Source organism: Tursiops truncatus, chromosome 2 (assembly GCF_011762595.2).
Source record: "Tursiops truncatus isolate mTurTru1 chromosome 2, mTurTru1.mat.Y, whole genome shotgun sequence".
NCBI lineage: Eukaryota > Metazoa > Chordata > Mammalia > Artiodactyla > Delphinidae > Tursiops > Tursiops truncatus.
The window spans coordinates 163855859-163872970 of record NC_047035.1 but is presented as its reverse complement, the minus strand read 5'-3'; the positions used below and the strand labels follow the sequence as shown (position 1 = coordinate 163872970).

The following is a 17112-nucleotide window of genomic DNA, read 5'->3' as shown; positions in this document are numbered from 1 at the left end:
GCATCAAAAAGAATTAAATACTTAGGAATAAATTTAACCAAGGAGGTGAAAGCTCTGTACACTGAAAACTATAAACCACAAATGAAAAAAATTGAAGAAGACACAAATAAATAGAAAGACATTTCATGAATTGGAAAAATTAGTATTGTTAAAGTGTCCACACTGCTCAAAGCAATCTACAGATTCAGTGCAAACCCAATCAAAATTCCAATGGTTGGGCTTCCCTGGTGGCACAGTGGTTAAGAGTCCGCCTGCCGATGCAGGGGACATGGGTTCATGCCCCGGTCCGGGAAGATCTCACATGCCGCAGAGCGGCTGGGCCCGTGAGCTATGGGCGCTGAGCCTGCGCGTCCAGAGCCTGTGCTCTGCAACGGGAGAGGCCACAACAGTGAGAGGCCCGCCTACCACAAAAAAAAAAAAAAAAAAAAAATTCCAATGGTGTTTTCTACATAAATAGAAAAAAATAATTCTGAAATTCTTATGGAACCACAAAAGGCCCCAAATAGCCAAAGCAAACTTGAGAAAAAAGAACAAAGCTAAAGGTATCACACTTCCTGATTTCAAGCTATATTACAAAGTTAGAGTAATCAAACCAGTATGGTATTGGCATAAAAACAGAGAAATAGATCAATGAAAGAATGGAGAGTCCAAAAATAAACATATGCATATATGGTCAATTAATTTCTGACAAAAGTGGCAAAATATACAATGAGGAAAGAATAGTCTCTTCAATAAATGGTGTTAGGAAAACTGGATATACCATACACCATACACAAAAATTGAGTCAAAATGAACTAAAGACTTGAATGTATGACCTGAAACTCCCAGAAGAAAACCTAGGTGATAAGCTCCTTGACGTTGGTCTTGGCAATAATTCTTTGGATTTGACAACAAAAGCAAAGGCAACGAAAGCACAAATAAATAAGTGAGACTATATCAAACCAGAAAGCTTCTGTACAACAAAGGAAACCATCAACAAATGAAAAGACAACCTATGGAATGGGAGAAAATATTTTTAAACCACATATCCATTAAGGGGTTAATATTCAAAATATTTAAGGAGTTCATACAACTCAATAGCAAAAAAAACCCCTCAATTTAAAAATGAGCAAAATACCTGAATAGACATTTTTCCAAAGAAGACATACAAATGGTTAGTGTGTACATGGAAAGGTGCTCAAAATCATTAAAAATCAGGGAAATGCAAATCTAAACCACAATGAGATATCACCTCACACCTGTTTGGATGTCTGTTTTCAATAAAGTAAGAGCTAACAAATGCCGGTGAGGATGTGGAGAAATGGGAGCCTTTGGACACTTGATGGGAATGTAAACTGGTACAGCTACTGTGGAAAACAGTATGGAGGTTCCTCAAAAAATTTAAAATAGAACTAACGTATAATCTAGCTATCCCACTCCTGGGTATATATGCAAAGGAAATGAAATCATTATCTTAAATAGCTATCTGCACTCCCATGTTCATTGCAGCATTATTCACAATAGCCAATATATGGAAACAACCTAAGCATCCATCGATGGATAAATGGGTAAAGAAGATTTGGTATCTATACAATGGAAAATTATTTAACCTTAAAAAATGAAGGAGGGGGCTTCCCTGGTGGCGCAGTGGTTGAGAGTCCACCTGCCGATGCAGGGGACACGGGTTCGTGCCCTGGTCCGGGAAGATCCCACATGCCGCAGAGCGGCTAGGCCCATAAGCCATGGCCGCTGAGCCAGCATGTCCGGAGCCTGTGCTCCGCAACGAGAGAGGCCACGACAGTGAGAGGCCCACATAACGCAAAAAAAAAAAAAAAAAAAAAAAAAAAAAATGAAGGAGGGAATTCCCTGGCCGTCCAGTGGTTAGGAGTCAGCACTTTCACTGCTGGGGCCCAGGTTCAATCCCTGGTCGGGGAACTAAGATTCCCACAAGCCCCGTGGCATGGCCAAAAAAAAAAAAAAAAAAAAGAAGGAAATCCTTCCATTTACCACATCATGAATGAATCTGGAGGGCATTATGCTAAATGAAATAAGCTACACAGAGAAAGACGAACACTGTATGGTCACTTATATGTGGAATAATTTTTGAAAAGTCAAACTCATAGACAGTAGAAAAGTGGTTGCCAGGGGCTGTGAGGTGGGGGAAATGGGATAGGTTGATAAAAAGGTACAGACTTTCAGCTATAAGATGAATAAGTCTGAGGATCTAATGTATAACATGGCAACTATAGTTGATAACACTGTATCGTACAATTGAAATCTGCTAAGAGAGTAGAACTTGAGCATTCTCACCAAAAGAAAAAAAAAAAGGTAAATATGAGAAGTGATGGATATGTTAGTTAGCTCAGTGGGAATCCTTGTGTAATATATACATATATCAAATCATCACATTGTACACTTTTAATGTTATATTACAATTTTATTTGTCAATTATACCTCATAAAAGCTGAAAGAGAGAATATTCATTCTAGCATTTGCAATTGCTAGGGAATGAAATTCATTTGCTGATGGAATAATATGCAGTTGTTAAAAAAAGAGAATGAAATATATGTGTTGATTGGAAATAATCTCAAAAAGATATTAAGTAAAAAAGCAGGGTGCATTCCAGTGTGAATATTATGCTACCATTTGTGGAGAAAAGACTCTAGAAGACACACAAGCAGGGGATAACAGTTTTCGAATCTGGGGGGAGAACTGGCTGGCTAGAAAACAAGGGTGGGGAGACTTATTCTTCATGGTATAGCATTTGATACCTTTTGTGTAACATGTGATTATATTACCCATTTAATGATAATTTTTAAGTGGAAAATTAAAGCAAAAAGAAAGAAAAGAATAACAGGTAATGTGTCTGGGTAGCCCACATCCAGGATGACCTGTTAGGCTTGACAGAACCTTGGGTGTATCCAGAGTTCATGGTCCCTACCTATAGGAACAATCTGAGGTGACAGGATGCACAGCCAGCCCATTCCACTACTGTTGAGACTGCCAATGCCAGTGTTCTCCTGCTCTAACCAGTGGAGAAGAATCTAGCTGCTTAGAAACTTAGGCATTTCAGAAACAAATCTATCCCCCCTCTCGAGTGACAGTGGACACTTACCCTCTTACCATCAGAAATGGTAAGAAACTCTAATGCTGAATGAACGCCCTACCTTATCAAAGACCATTCTTGTTTTTCCCCACTGTGTCTCAGGAGATGGGAAACTTATTGGTGTTTTACCCATACTCCATCTGTGGAACTAGCACTAGAATGTTAGATTTTTTTGTTCTTTTTTTTGTTTGTTTTTTGGCCACACCTTGAGGTTTGTGGGATCTTAGTTCCCTGACCAGGGATTGAACCCGGGCCATGGCAGTGAAAGTGCCAAGTCCTAACCACTGGACTGCCAGGGAATTCCCTAGAATGTTAGTTCTTAATTAGACTAATAGTTTCAGAAGCAAAATTTTGAGATTGCTAAGAAGAATCTATTTAAAAACTATTTGATTACTTAAATTTCTACCTCACTCCTCTGTTGAGATTTTGGCCCATCATATATTTCATGAACTAACTATAAGGCCCCCTTTTTCAGGAATATGTACTAAAGAATACAGCAATTGGGATATTTATATTAGTGATTTATTTTAGTAAGTTATTATATTTTAAAACTATTGTTGTTTCACAGATTTTTCTACTTCAATTCATCTGAATGATATGAACAGGTTTAGAAATAGGTGTACCGTATTTACAAGAAGAGTTCATTAGTGGCCACAAAATCTTAGTCTTTTATATAAACTCCATCAATAACTCATAGTTCTCAGTCTCAGTGATTAGATATAAAAAGGATCAGAGAAAAGCAATAGGACAGGACACCGCCAGGTCCAGGAGAGAAGGAAGAAGGTGCAGGCAGGCTCCAAGGAGCTGAATTTCTAGAATTGGTTACATTTTAGCCAGATAGACAGTGGGGTGGATATCATTTCAGAGAGAGGAAATAATATGAACAAAATATCTTTTGCCGACTGCAAGAAAGTTATCATGACATGAGCTGACAGCCCATGAGAAGGGACAGGAGACGATGCTGGGATATAGGAAGGGACCTTATGCCCAAGGGGTTTATGCAAAGCATTTTGAGTTTTATCCTGTACATTTTGGAAAACCACTTTATAAAAAAAGACAACTACGGAGGTTCATAAAATTAAAATAGATCAGTTTGCACCCAGGAAATTCTACACCCAGACCGATCATCATATCACCAGTATGATGGGAATACTTTCTTATTCCACCGGGGTGTCCCTTGCGACACTCAGGAGGGAGGGATCATTAAGAGAAACCAAGGTTGTCTCAGACAGTGACCTACCAGGTGATCAGGAACGGAAACCGCCCCTTCCTAACATTGCCATGCCTCGCTTCCCAGATTAAACCACACTAAACTGGGATGGAGGTAAATGCAGCCTGTGTAAAAGTTTAAAATAAAAATGTCATCACTGAATGTTCCTGTAAGCATCCTTGAGCAGCACAGTACCACTACACTGCTGGTCAGGATTTTACTGCCTACGATCCCTTTACATCACCTGTTTGGGGGGAAGGTTGGTAATCCTGCTAGATAAGGAGTGTCATCTCCAGCCGCTTTTGCGGGGCTTACAGAAATCTGCCAACCTAGACCTTGCTTGGGTGTGGATGGGTTTTCCTCTGCCCAGCTGTGGCCTGGCTCTGAAAGAATGGAAAAGGGGTTCTGGCTCCTGGATTCTGGGAGAAACAGTTTGGCCTCTCTTCCCAGTGAGATTGCAGCTGGCTTCTGCTGACTCTATCAGGAATTAGTATTCTGAGACCACAGACTGCCTATTCCTCCTATGACTTAGGCCATGTATCTTACACAGTAATACCTCTTATTGTGCTAAAAACTTTTTGCCTTCTACCTGGGTCTGTTTTCATTAAAACGTGCTCTCAGTTTAGCAGGAAGTATCTCTTTGTGAGTCAAACCAGAAAAATTACCTTTCTCGATTTGTCTTACTTTGATTTCCAAATTCCTCCCTTGATGGTGGGGTGGAGAGTTAAGAGGAGGATCATGGGTTGGATTCTCCAGGAAGCAGTTGTGGTAATGAAGTCAGAAGTGTAAATGTTTTATTGTGAAGTAGAAGTTACAAAGGAAAGGGGGAGGGAGTGGGATGGGGCAGGAGGAGCTGTCAGACCACAGGGCAGACAGAACAGAGTCTCTGCCACCGGAAGACAGAACTCTGGAGCAAAGATTGCCCTTCCGAGGAGTTCTGCATTTGGAGGAAATGACTAGGCCCTGATATATTGCCGTGCTTATCACCAACTAGGGGCCATCCTGAGGATGGTGTGATGTTGTTGGCTGGAAAGCTGAGGCAGATCCTGCAGAGCCATCACCTTCATGACAAGTACCTGGAATGGTCTCCCAGAAACACAGTGAGTTTTGTGTGCATGAGAAATCTTTTTGCTTTTAGCCCCTGAGATTTGATGATCTTGAATATGTGGGTTTAAGGTTTTCCTCAATTTTGGAAAAATTTTAGCCATTATTTCTTGAAATATTTTTCTGCCTCCCCTTCCCTTCTGGCTTCTCCTGACTGATGGAAAGTACTTGGATTGGTGCCTAGTAATTGGTCCTTCTACTCACTACTTAGTAGATGCATCATAGCACTTATGAGTCCTGGAGAAGCTTTATTCCTTCCTCTGTGCTACATTTTTGCCATGTGCTTCCACCATTGTGTGTATAAAACTGTATTAGTCTCCTTGAGCTTCCATAACAAAGTACCACAAACTGGGTGGCTTAAAACAAGACAGATTTATTCTTTCACAGTTCTGGAAGCTGAAAGTCCAAAATCAAGATGTAGGCAGGGACGTGCTCTTCCTGAATGCTCTGTAAGACAGTCCTTTCTTTGTCTATTCCTAGCTTCTGGTGGTTGCTGGCAATCCTTAGCATTCCTTGGCTTGCAGATGAATCACTCCAGTCTCCGCCTCTGTCTTCATGTGGCCTTCTTCCCTTGTGTCTCTGCCTTTCTGTCTTCACATGGTGCTTTCCTCTCTGTGTCATGTGGCCTTCTTCCCTTGTGTCTCTGCCTTTCTGTCTTCACATGGTGCTTTCCTCTCTGTGTCTGTGTCCAAATGTCCTCCTTTTTATAAGGATAAGCAGTCTTTGGATTAGGGCTTACTCTAATTCAGTATGACCTCATCTTAATTTGATTGCCTCTGCAAAGACCCTTTATCCAAATTCTTAAATTCACATTCACAGATATCAGAGGTTAGGACTTCTGCATATTTTAGGAGATACAATTCAATCCACAATAACCTGTATTGTCCTTATTTGCTTATATGTAAACTCCCCTTAGTAGACTATCAGCTTCTTGAGAGCAGTAACTTTATCTTTACACTCTTGTTATCTAGCATATCATCAAATTATATTTAGCTCAATGTATGTAGACACATTTCAGTAAATGTGTATAGAAGTGTGGACTTAAAAATAAAAAAGCACAACATGAGAGTTGTGAGTTAAGTTTTATCTGGGGCAAAATGAGGACTATAGACCGGGAGACAGCATTTCAGTTAGCTCTGAGAAACTGCTCCACAGAGGTAGGGGGGAAGGTCAGTATATATGTGAATTTGGTGAAGGGAGAGTACATGAAATCAAGCACATATTTTTTGCAGAAGGTTTCTGCTAGTCTTGTGAAGGTTACTGTTAGTCATGAGGAACAGATGTCACCATGAAGGATTTTAGTACTTTTCTAGATAAGAGGAGATACAAGAATTGGGCTCATAAAATCAGCTCCTGAAATTATCTAACTATCTGAAGACCTGTTCTGCTCGTTTTTCCCAGAGCACAGAGTGCCTCATCTCTGCTCTCCACAATGAACTCCTTTCAGCGGGTGTTGAAAGTCAGCAGCTGCAGCAGGACATGGTTTAATCCTTGTAGAGGTAGATGACAAATGCCAATGTCAAGTGCCAATTTGTAGTTGACAGAAGGCAACTGAACTGAATTAGAACAATGCTTGCATTGCTAAAGATCAATCTGGGAAAAAATGTAGGCGAAATAATAAAATACTAAATAAATATTTCACTTTTTAGCTATGAATCCAAGTCTTTATATAGTATATCACTTAGGATACAAATTTTGGTTGTAGGCAACAGAAAAATCCAACTCATAGTGTCTTAAAATAAAAAGGCAATTTATTGGGTCATGTATCTAAAAAGTACAGAGGTAGGTAATTTTTCATGTGATTCATTGGTTCAATGATACAAACAAGAGAAAGTGTAGAGGTTTTCTTCTTTCAGCCATGACAGAATACCTGGTACTGGACTAGCCATAAACAACTAGAAAATTGGACAAAATATCTGAAACAACAGTGTTTAGAAATTGGAAACCAGTCAGGACTGTAACACTTGAAAAAATGAAACAAAGTGAAACTGATGATCACCATTGGTTTCTGCCCAGAGGTACTTTCCATATTGTAGTACAGTAAGGGAGCAGCAGGCAGATGACAGTGGTCTCACTGAGCTAAAGAGACACGGATTGGAGTTTGGGAATGCCAAGGTGAATGGAATTTACAAGGCAAAATATTGGGGAAGAGGGAACTGTGCAGAGTTAGAGCTCCAAAAATGTACAAATCTGCATAAGGGTCTGTTGAGGTTTCGGCTGAATACTAAGCTGCACGTGTGTAGTGCAGAACTCCATAAGGCTTTGCAAATGAGCTATAAACTAGAAAATTCCCAGAGCTCACATTGGGCTGAGAGATGTTTTATTTTCTAATTAGTTACAATGGAGAAACCATATTGAAAAGCTGGAGTATTCAGCAGAGACCATAGAAAGGTTGCAACTTAGTAATAGTGCTAAAATAGCCTAGAGTAAAGGCCACTGTCTGCCGACCCTAACAAAGCTTATAACTAAACATCAAAAGGATCAAACTGATCTGCAAATAATTTGCCTACCAGCCATAGCAAAATTCAACACTTTTTAAAGAAAATTTTTTTAAAAATTCAGACACTCAACAACATAATTTTCACATCCAGCATCCAATAAAAAAAAGTAGGGCTTCCCTGGTGGCACAGTGGTTGAGAGTCCGCCTGCCGATTCAGGGGACACGGGTTCGTGCCCCGGTCTGGGAAGATCCCACATGCCGCAGAGTGGCTGGGCCCGTGAGCCATGGCCGCTGAGCCTGCGCGTCCGGAGCCTGTGCTCCTCAACGGGAGAGGCCACAGCAGTGAGAGGCCTGCGTACCGCAAAAAAAAAAAAAAATTACCAGCTGTGCAAAAAAGCAGAATATGTGACATATTCAGCAGGAAAAAATTAGTTAATAAAAACAGAACCAGAATGATGATGATAATATTAGTAGAAATTGACTGTAAAATTGCTATTAAAAATATGCCAAGGAATGAAAGGAATACATAACATAATGAGGAGAGAAATGAAACTATATAAATGTAACTTCTAGTGCTGAAAAATACAAAATCTGAAATAAAAAGTTACCAGGTGGACTTAACAGCTGATTGGATTCTGCCGAAGAAAAGATCAGTGAACTTGAAGAAGGCATAGCAAATAGGAACTCTAATATGAAATGTGAAGAGAAAAGTAACTGGAAAAATAAGTAAAGATCCTTTATTATCTATGAGACACGTTTACATATGTGTAATTGGAGTCCTAGAAGAACGGGGAAAGCAGAAAAATGGCAAACCATTTTTGTGAATCTGACGTCAAGTATAAATCCAAGGATCTAAGAATAGTAACAAATCCTAATCAAGATAAAAACAAAGAAAAATGCCTCAAGACTTAGCATAATTAAATTGCCTATGATTAAGAGCAAATTCTAAAAGCAGACAGGAAAAAATAAAAGGCACATTATATACAGAGGAACAAATATAAAAAAGAGAAAGACTTTTTGTCTGAAATTATGCAAGCCAGAAGACAGTATTAATGTAGCCATGTCAGTTTTCTTTTGTTATGGTTTATGTTTATCTTTTTCTGTCCATTAACATTCAACATTTCAGTGTCTTTCTATTTAATATGCATCTCTTTTAACATGCATGTAGTTGGCTTTTGTCATTTTATCCTGTCTGGCAGGTTTTTTCTTTTTCTTTTTTATTGAAGTATAGTTGATTTACAATATTGTATTAGTTTCAGGTGTACAGCATAGTGATTCGGTATTTTTGCAGGTTATATTCCATTATAGGTTATTACAGATAATGGGTGTAATTCCCTGTGCTATACAGTAAATCCTCGTTGTTTATGTATAGTAGTTTGTACCTGTTAATCTCATACTCTTAATTTGTCCCTCCCCCTTCCCTCTCCCCTTTGGTAACCACAAGTTTGTTTTTCATGTCTGTGAATCTGTTTCTGTTTTGTATATACATTCATTTGTATTATTTTTCAGATTCTATATATAAGTGATATCATATAGTATTTGCCTTTCTTTGTTTGACTTATTTCACTAAGGCTTTGTCTTTTAATTGGAGTATTTAGGCCACTTACATTAAATTTAATTTCTGATATAGTTGGATTTAAGTCTGCCATCTTGCTCTTTGCTGTTTATTTGTCCCATATGTTCTTTTTTTCTCCCCGTTTTTTTCTTAATTCTTTTGACTTTTTTTTAGTATTCCACTGTATCTTCTCTACTGGCTTTTCATTAGAGCTATATCTCTTTGAATTGCTTGTTATTTGTTTGTTTTTTGAGGGTACCAGGGGTGGTTGTAGAGTTTGCAATATTCATCTTTACTTATAACATTCTACCATCAAATAATATTGCATCACTGCACAATATAATAACCTTACAACAATATACACTAATTACCCATCTCCCTTGCTTTGTGCTATTATCATGCGTTTTACTTCTATATATGTTATAAACTTTACTTTACTTTACTTCTATATATGTTATAAACTTTACTTCTATATATGTTATAAAAATATAAATATAAATATTTACTTCTATATATGTTACTTCTATATATGTTATAAAATATAAAGTATTATTATTTTTGCCTTAAGCAGTCAATTGTCTTTTTATATTTTAAAATGAGAAATAAGTATTTTATATTTACCCACATATTTACCTTTTCCAGCACTCTTTATTCAGTTGCATAGATTTAAGTTTCCATCTAGTATCACTTGCCGTCAGTAAAACAGTTTTTAGCATTTCTTAAAGTGCGTTGCTATAAGCAAAAAAATTTCCTAAGCTTTTTATTGTCTGAGAAAGTCTTTATTTCACCTTTTTGTTTTTGCTTCCATAATTTTAAAGTGCATTCTTAAAGTCACTTTTTTATTGTTGTTAGAATTAGCCAATAGCTATATCTTTTACTTAATCAGCAGAATCTCAGAAACATTTTGTTTTTTCCTTTCCCTCTACTCCCTCCTGCCTCACTCCTACTGTTTCATATATTGAGTTCTTCTAAAATATTATTTGTAATTTTTATTGATTTTGCTTTACATTTTTTTAAAAAAAAATCAACACATTTAAGTGTATTTTTCTCCTTTTTTTTTTTCCTAGTATTTTTTTTCTGTATCTCCCTTCATTATCCAATTTTTCCTAATACATTTTAGGAAACTAAAATAGTGTTAAATTTTAGTTTTTGTTTGTTTTCTCTTCCAGTTTTATTGAGATGTAATTGACATACAGCACTATATAAGTTTAAGGTATACGGTGTAATGATTTGACTTACATATATCATGAAATGATTACCATAATAAGTTTAGCAAACATCCATCATCTCATTTAGATACAGAATTAAAGAAATAGAAAAAAAATTATTTTCCTTGTGATGAGAATTCTTAGGACTTACTCTCTTAACAATTTTTATATATAGCATACAACAGTCTTAATTATATTTATGATGTTGTACATTACAACCCTAATACTTATTTATCTTTTAACCGGAAGTTTGTACATTTTGACCACCTTCATACAATTTCCTCTCCCCCCAACTCCAGGCCTCTGGTAACCACAAATCTGATCCGTTTTTCTATGACCTTCTTTGTTTGTTTTTGAGGTGTAATTGACCTACAACACTGTGTTAGTTCCTGTTACACAACATAGTGATTGGATATTTCTATATGTTTTAAAATGATCACCACAATAAGTCTAGTTACCACCCCTCACTGTACAAAAATATTACATAATTATTGACCATATTGCCCACACTGTACATTTCATACCAATAACTGGAAGTTTGTATCTCTGAATCTCCCTCACCCATTTCTCTCATTCTGCCACCCCCCCACCCCGACTCCTCTCTGGCAACTGCCTGTTTGTTCTCTGTATCTATAACTCTGTTTCTGTTTTGTTATGTTTGTTCATTTGTTTTGGTTTTTAGATTCCACATATAAGTGAAATCATAGAGTATTTGTCTGTCTCTAGCACATTTAGCTTTAGTAAGTTGTTTCACTAATTTCTTTTCTTTTTTCTTTTCTTGCATTCCAGCTTTGTCATGTGCTAACCTTGGCTAGTAGGCTGGACTACATTTCATAGAATTCCCTTTCTTGTATGTTTCTGGTTAGGATGCTCACATGTTGTTACCCATCTGCTGCTGTATCTTACAGCACAAAGCAATTGCAGCTAAGCCTGCAATTGTTCTCCCTTCCCCTGGATCACCCTTCCACTTCTCTGACCCCTGAGTCAGGTTTGCATGTTTAGCTCTATGACACAATGGCACCAATGACACCAATGTCAGGAGTAGCAAGAATGAGCACAGGTTTCAGTCTGTCCTTATGGAGTTCCAGTTTGCGTTTGTGGGTTCCGTTCTGCTCACAATCTTTCCACGTGACGACCTGCCCTGTGGACTTCAAGCTTCAGCATCAAATGCAGAGACAATAGCTTCATAGAGACCACTTAACTAGCTCCCACAATTGAGCAAGTGGTAACCCTGTAACAAATCTCTTTGTACATAGGGATGTAGATATCTCCACTACTGGTCCTGTTTCTCTCCCTCCCTAACGGATACACTGGAATACATCTATCGATTCATAAATGGCCTTTTATAGCAGTTCTTCTTGAATTTCCAGCTGTGGTTTTAAAATTTTGGACCTATCTGCTTTCCATACTTTAGAAGAACCTTATAGTTTTTGGTCTTCAACTGCTATTCTTATCTTCTAGAATAGTTATAGATTTACTAGTTTATTATATTTATTTTATCTTATTTCTAGGGTTTGGGAGGCATAGAAAGCCTTTGGTGTGAGCTTGGTCTGTTGTCATGACCAGATCCTTTAGTTAGTTGTTTTTTTCTAAATAAAGTATCTGAAACCACTTTTTTAAAGATTTAGAAAAATATCATCATTATAGCTAAGCCTCCTTAGTTTGGTCAGTATGAATTTGTGAAAAGTTTAAATATAGAAAATTTGAAAGGAAAGGGTGAGGGCATAACTTTCTGCATCTGAAAATTACTGGTAGGTAGGTTGATATTATATCAGAAGTAAAGAACTTTCACACATTCTCAAAAAGAGACATGAATTTCACCCTATTTAGGGGAAAGGGGGAAAATATTCTGCTTAAATGACAAACATCTTCCTTCCAAAAAAAATTTCATCACCTACTTCTTTTTTAATAAATTTATGTATTTTTGGCTGCGTTGGGTCCTCATTGCTGTGCATGGGCTTTCTCTCGTGGGCTCTAGGCACGAGGACTCCAGTAGTTGTGGCACGCGGACTCAGTAGTTGTGGCGCATGGGCTTAGTTGCTCCGCGGCATGTGGGATCTTCCCAGACCAGGGATCGAACCCGTGTCCCCTGCCTTGGCAGGTGGATTCTTAACCACTACTGTGCCACCAGGAAAGCCCCTCATCATCTACTTAATCTTAATTTTTTCATGTCACACTAACACAAATTTGGTTTTAGAGAGAAAAAAAACTCAAAAAACTATTGCATATGAAATTCTGAACTTTCAAATTAACAAAATATCTTGAACTATATTAACAAAGGATTGCCACATAACAGACTTCCTAGAGGAATCTAAATTAGCAAATCAACTGTTAGAAAAATGAATTCTAGCACAACTTAATTCTTAAATGAATTAAGTTGAATAATCTTTTTGCTCTGCTAATTGTCACTCAATTTTTTTAAAAATTTATTTATTTATTTACTTTTGGCTGAATTGGGTCTTCGTTGCTGTGCATGGGCTTTCTCAAGCTCTGGTGAGCTGGGGCTACTCTTCATTGCAGTGCGCGGGCTTCTCATTGCAGTGGCTTCTCTTGTTGCAGAGCACGGGCTCTAGGCACCCGGGCTTCAGTAGTTGTGGCACACGGACTCAGTAGTTGTGGCTCGTGGGCTCTAGAGCACAGGCTCAGTAGTTGTGGTGCATGGGCTTAGTTGCTCCATGGCATGCGGAATCTTTCCAGACCAGGGCTCGAACCCATGTCCCCTGCATTGGCAGGCAGATTCTTAACCACTGTGCCACCAGGGAAGTCCTGTTGCTCAATTTTTGAATTAATTTTTATATTCTTTTTACAGTATGACTAACAATCCAAGGATAAGGTATATAAAGCACTTTGTAAACTATAAATAACCAGAAGGAGGTAAGCCAAAATTGTTGTAACCTTTGGTTTAACTAAGCCTTAGTATAGCGGTCATTGTTTGGGGGTATATCTGGTAATATTAATTCTTCCTTGTCTATACCATGAAGTTTTAGCAGCTGAAGACAAAATAAAGTGTGCTTATGGCATTTGTAGACTAAAATCTCCCTAAGCCCTAATTTGCTTATTCTTGGCCTTTGGTCTCTTATATACAGTTAAAAAAAGAATGCAGCCTGTCTGTCCTGAGCACCAACCTGCCAGATCTAAGATGCGGACAGTGATGAATTAACTTCACTCAGAGAGAGGGCTGGCCTTGTTCCTGCACCCAGGGGTTAACTTTATACCCTTGGAATGTCCCAAGTGATAGGAATGTGTTGTTATTCATGGTGACCCCTCAAAGCACACCTAACAGTTTTTGCTGGTAAATGACTCATGGTGGACATTCTGATAGGTTATGCTAAGAGATGCCTCATTGGCGGGTTCTTCCTACACCAGAAGTCTTAAAGTGAGGACTGGCCACACCAGAGAGATCAATCATGTGATTAGAGGGTTGGGACTTTGAGCCATGTGATGCTAGTCTGACCTCTAAGAAGGAGAGAGGGCTGGAGATTGAGTTTAACAGAGTAGGCCATGACTCAATCAACATTCCTACTTAATGCCTCAGTAAAATCTCTGGACACCAACATGTGGACATGGAAGCTTAAGTCTGGAGCCCTCTCAGTCCCAAATTCTGCCCCATGCATCTCTTCCTTTCGCTGGTTCTGACTTTTACTCTTTGCTGTAATAAAATCATAATTGTACATACAGTACTTTCCTGAGTTCTGTGAGTCATTCTACCAAATTATCAAGCCTGAGAGTGTCTGTGGGGACCCCTGTATTTGTAGGCAGCTAGTCGGAAGTGAGGGTAGCTCTGGGAGCCCCCAAACTTCCGGCTGGTGTCAGAAGTCTTGGGCAGAGTTGGCAGTCTGGAGGACTGTGCCCTCCACCTTGAGCTGAAGTGGATGGACTTAAGATTTGAAGGAGCTAGGGCTTCCCTGGTGGCGCAGTGGTTAAGAATTCCCCTGCCAATGCAGGGCACACGGGTTCGAGCCCTGGTCCGGAAAGATCCCACATGCCACGGAGCAACTAAGCCCGTGCACCACAACTACTGAGCCTGCGCTCTAGAGCCCGAGAGCCACAACTACTGAGCCCTTGTGCTACAACTACTGAAGCCCGGGTGCCTAGAGCCTGTGCTCTGCAACAAGAGAAGCCGCCATAATGAGAAGCCCGTGCACTGCAACGAAGAGTAGCCCCTGCTCGTGGCAGCTGGAGAAAGCCCGTGTGCAGCAATGAAGACCAAACACAGCTAAAAATAAATTAAATTAATTAATTAAAAAAAATATTTGAAGGAGCTAGAATGAAAAGGATTTAGTGATTGACTGGAAGTTGGAGTACTGACCTGGAACGTGTGGTGGATGACTCCCAGGTGTCAGACTTGGGCAACTAAGTGCCATTCACTGAGTCAGAGAACACTGCAAGAGAACAGGTTTGTCAGGGAAACATCCCAGGCTCAATTGGACTTACTGAATTTGCTGTACCTATAAACCATGTGTTTGGAAGTGTCTACTATGAAGCTCTATTTGTGTGCCTGAAGCTCAGAGGAAAGGTTTGTGCCGTGGATGTATATTGATAGATCTAGGAGTTGTTGGTATGAATATATAGAAGGTATGCAAATTCAGGAGAATGATAAGCTTATCTAGGGAAGAATGTACACAAAGAAAAGTTCTAGTACAGCTTTAGCTATGTACTCTGCTCAGATTAGCCATTTAGAGCTTTATCAGGGAGTAAAATGTAGGTTGGGACAGAAGGTAGGTGGAAGAGCCAGAGAAAGTAAAACTTCATGGTTTCTTTTACACGTGGTTGCCATCTTTCTCTTCTTTTTCTCCTTCCTCCTCAGGCTGCGTTGTAATGGAAATGGGTGGGTTTTAGGCATTGTCCGCGGTTATCTGGCGATCAGGCTCTTGCTGCTGTTAAAAACTGCCTTCAGGGAGCTAGATCTCCACTCTTTTTGCTAAATACAAGCAATAACTATGTAGCTATCACTGACTGTTTTGGTGAGGTGAGAGATGTGTTAATTAACTGATGGAGGGGATCCTTTCACAATGTAGACATCTATCATATCTCCCCGATGGACACTTTAAATACCTTAAAATTTTATGTGTCAATTAAACCTCAACAAAGCTGAAAATATTTTTAAAAAGTAAATTTAGAACTCTCGTTACTTTGTCTTGTGGTTTTCTTTTCTGGGAAGTGAGATCTGTTTTGCACGTAATTATTAAGATTATACTAGCTTATTTTATTCTTGAACGTTCTAATGCCCTATTCATCTGGGCAAAAAGTTTCTCAGAGGTACTCAATCAAACAACCTTCCCAGAAGTCTTGTGGGAAATTGGACAGGGTTCATTCCCGGGCAGATCTAGTGTTGCCACCCCATTTCCTGGCCAGGCCCCAAGACCTCATGAAGATATGGATTTCCATCACGTTCAGATACAGAAAGGGTTAAGTCATATTCTATGAGATAGAACAAACGATATAACATGGAATCCTCAGCCTCCTTTCCTCGACACCAATATTATAAAATGATTTCACTTTCTCCAGAATAGGTTATGACAAAATAGTCACTAAGCTATGGAAAGACTGGGTTTTCGCCAATACCATTTTCTATCTTTAACCGCTTAAATAGCTCTGTGGTCGACCGGCTCTCATTATGATCTTCATTTGTCAGGTGCTTGAAAATAGCCTAGACACTTTTTTCCCCCAGAGAAAGTCACCCTACTGGGAAGGATGTGCCAGAAAGGAAGAGAGAGACATCACGCTCACCGTGGGAGCAAGGTGTTCTATTTCCTGGGAGAGCCATTTTGATCTATGCTGTTGATGAGACTGCTCTCTTTTTGGGAAGGGCCTTGAAGGCGTGCAGCTCTCCCGTCCCAGGCAGAGGGCCCTAAAGGAGAGGTCAGAGATGTGTGATTTAATCTCTAGCTTGGCTGCGTTTGCTTCCCTGCACTCATACTTATCCTCACTCTGACCCTTTGTGCCCCAGCCCCCAACCTGGCTCTAGAAAGATTTTACGTCTATAAATCTCAGATATAGCCTTCCAAAAAATATTTTTTCAGAAGAATACATAAAATGCTTGGATGCTTGCTCTGGCCTCTCATGCTCCTGTTACCAAGTATTTCCAGAGCATATGTTGTATACCCAGCTCTTCTTATGCCAAGAGAGAATTTTGCCTCTGATCAAAAACGTTTATGGTCGTCACAAAATTCTGTGCAAGTTGGTATAACTGAGAATAATTTTTTCATCATTACCCTACTCTCATATGTAATGACGATGTGAAGCAAGAAAGCAGATTAAAAAGCTATTTGAGTCTAAATCACCTTATATTTGAAGCGAAATGAGAGCCTGGACAAATATAGGTAGAGCCAATTTTTTTATGTAGTCAGGGATGTCCTGCTTTCCCAAGCCTGCTTTCCTGGCATGATCCCATGAGGATTTCTTCACATTTGTGAGGGCCCATAATCCAGATTCATGGCCACTAAGTCATGGCCCTGAGCACCCAAGGACTGGCTTTCAGTGTGCGTCAGCAATATCCTCTTCCTGGTT

General features: G+C 39.1%; 1 long non-coding RNA gene across 2 annotated transcripts in view; it reads left to right on the top strand.

The window, feature by feature from the left end:
- Positions 1 to 17112, top strand: part of LOC141278108 (uncharacterized) — a 123735-nt gene that overhangs the window by 9361 nt on the left and 97262 nt on the right. For both annotated transcript variants that reach the window (XR_012330420.1, XR_012330419.1), the window contains exon 2: positions 5290 to 5395. This is a non-coding gene — a long non-coding RNA (uncharacterized lncRNA). The remainder of the gene's footprint in view (positions 1 to 5289; positions 5396 to 17112) is intronic.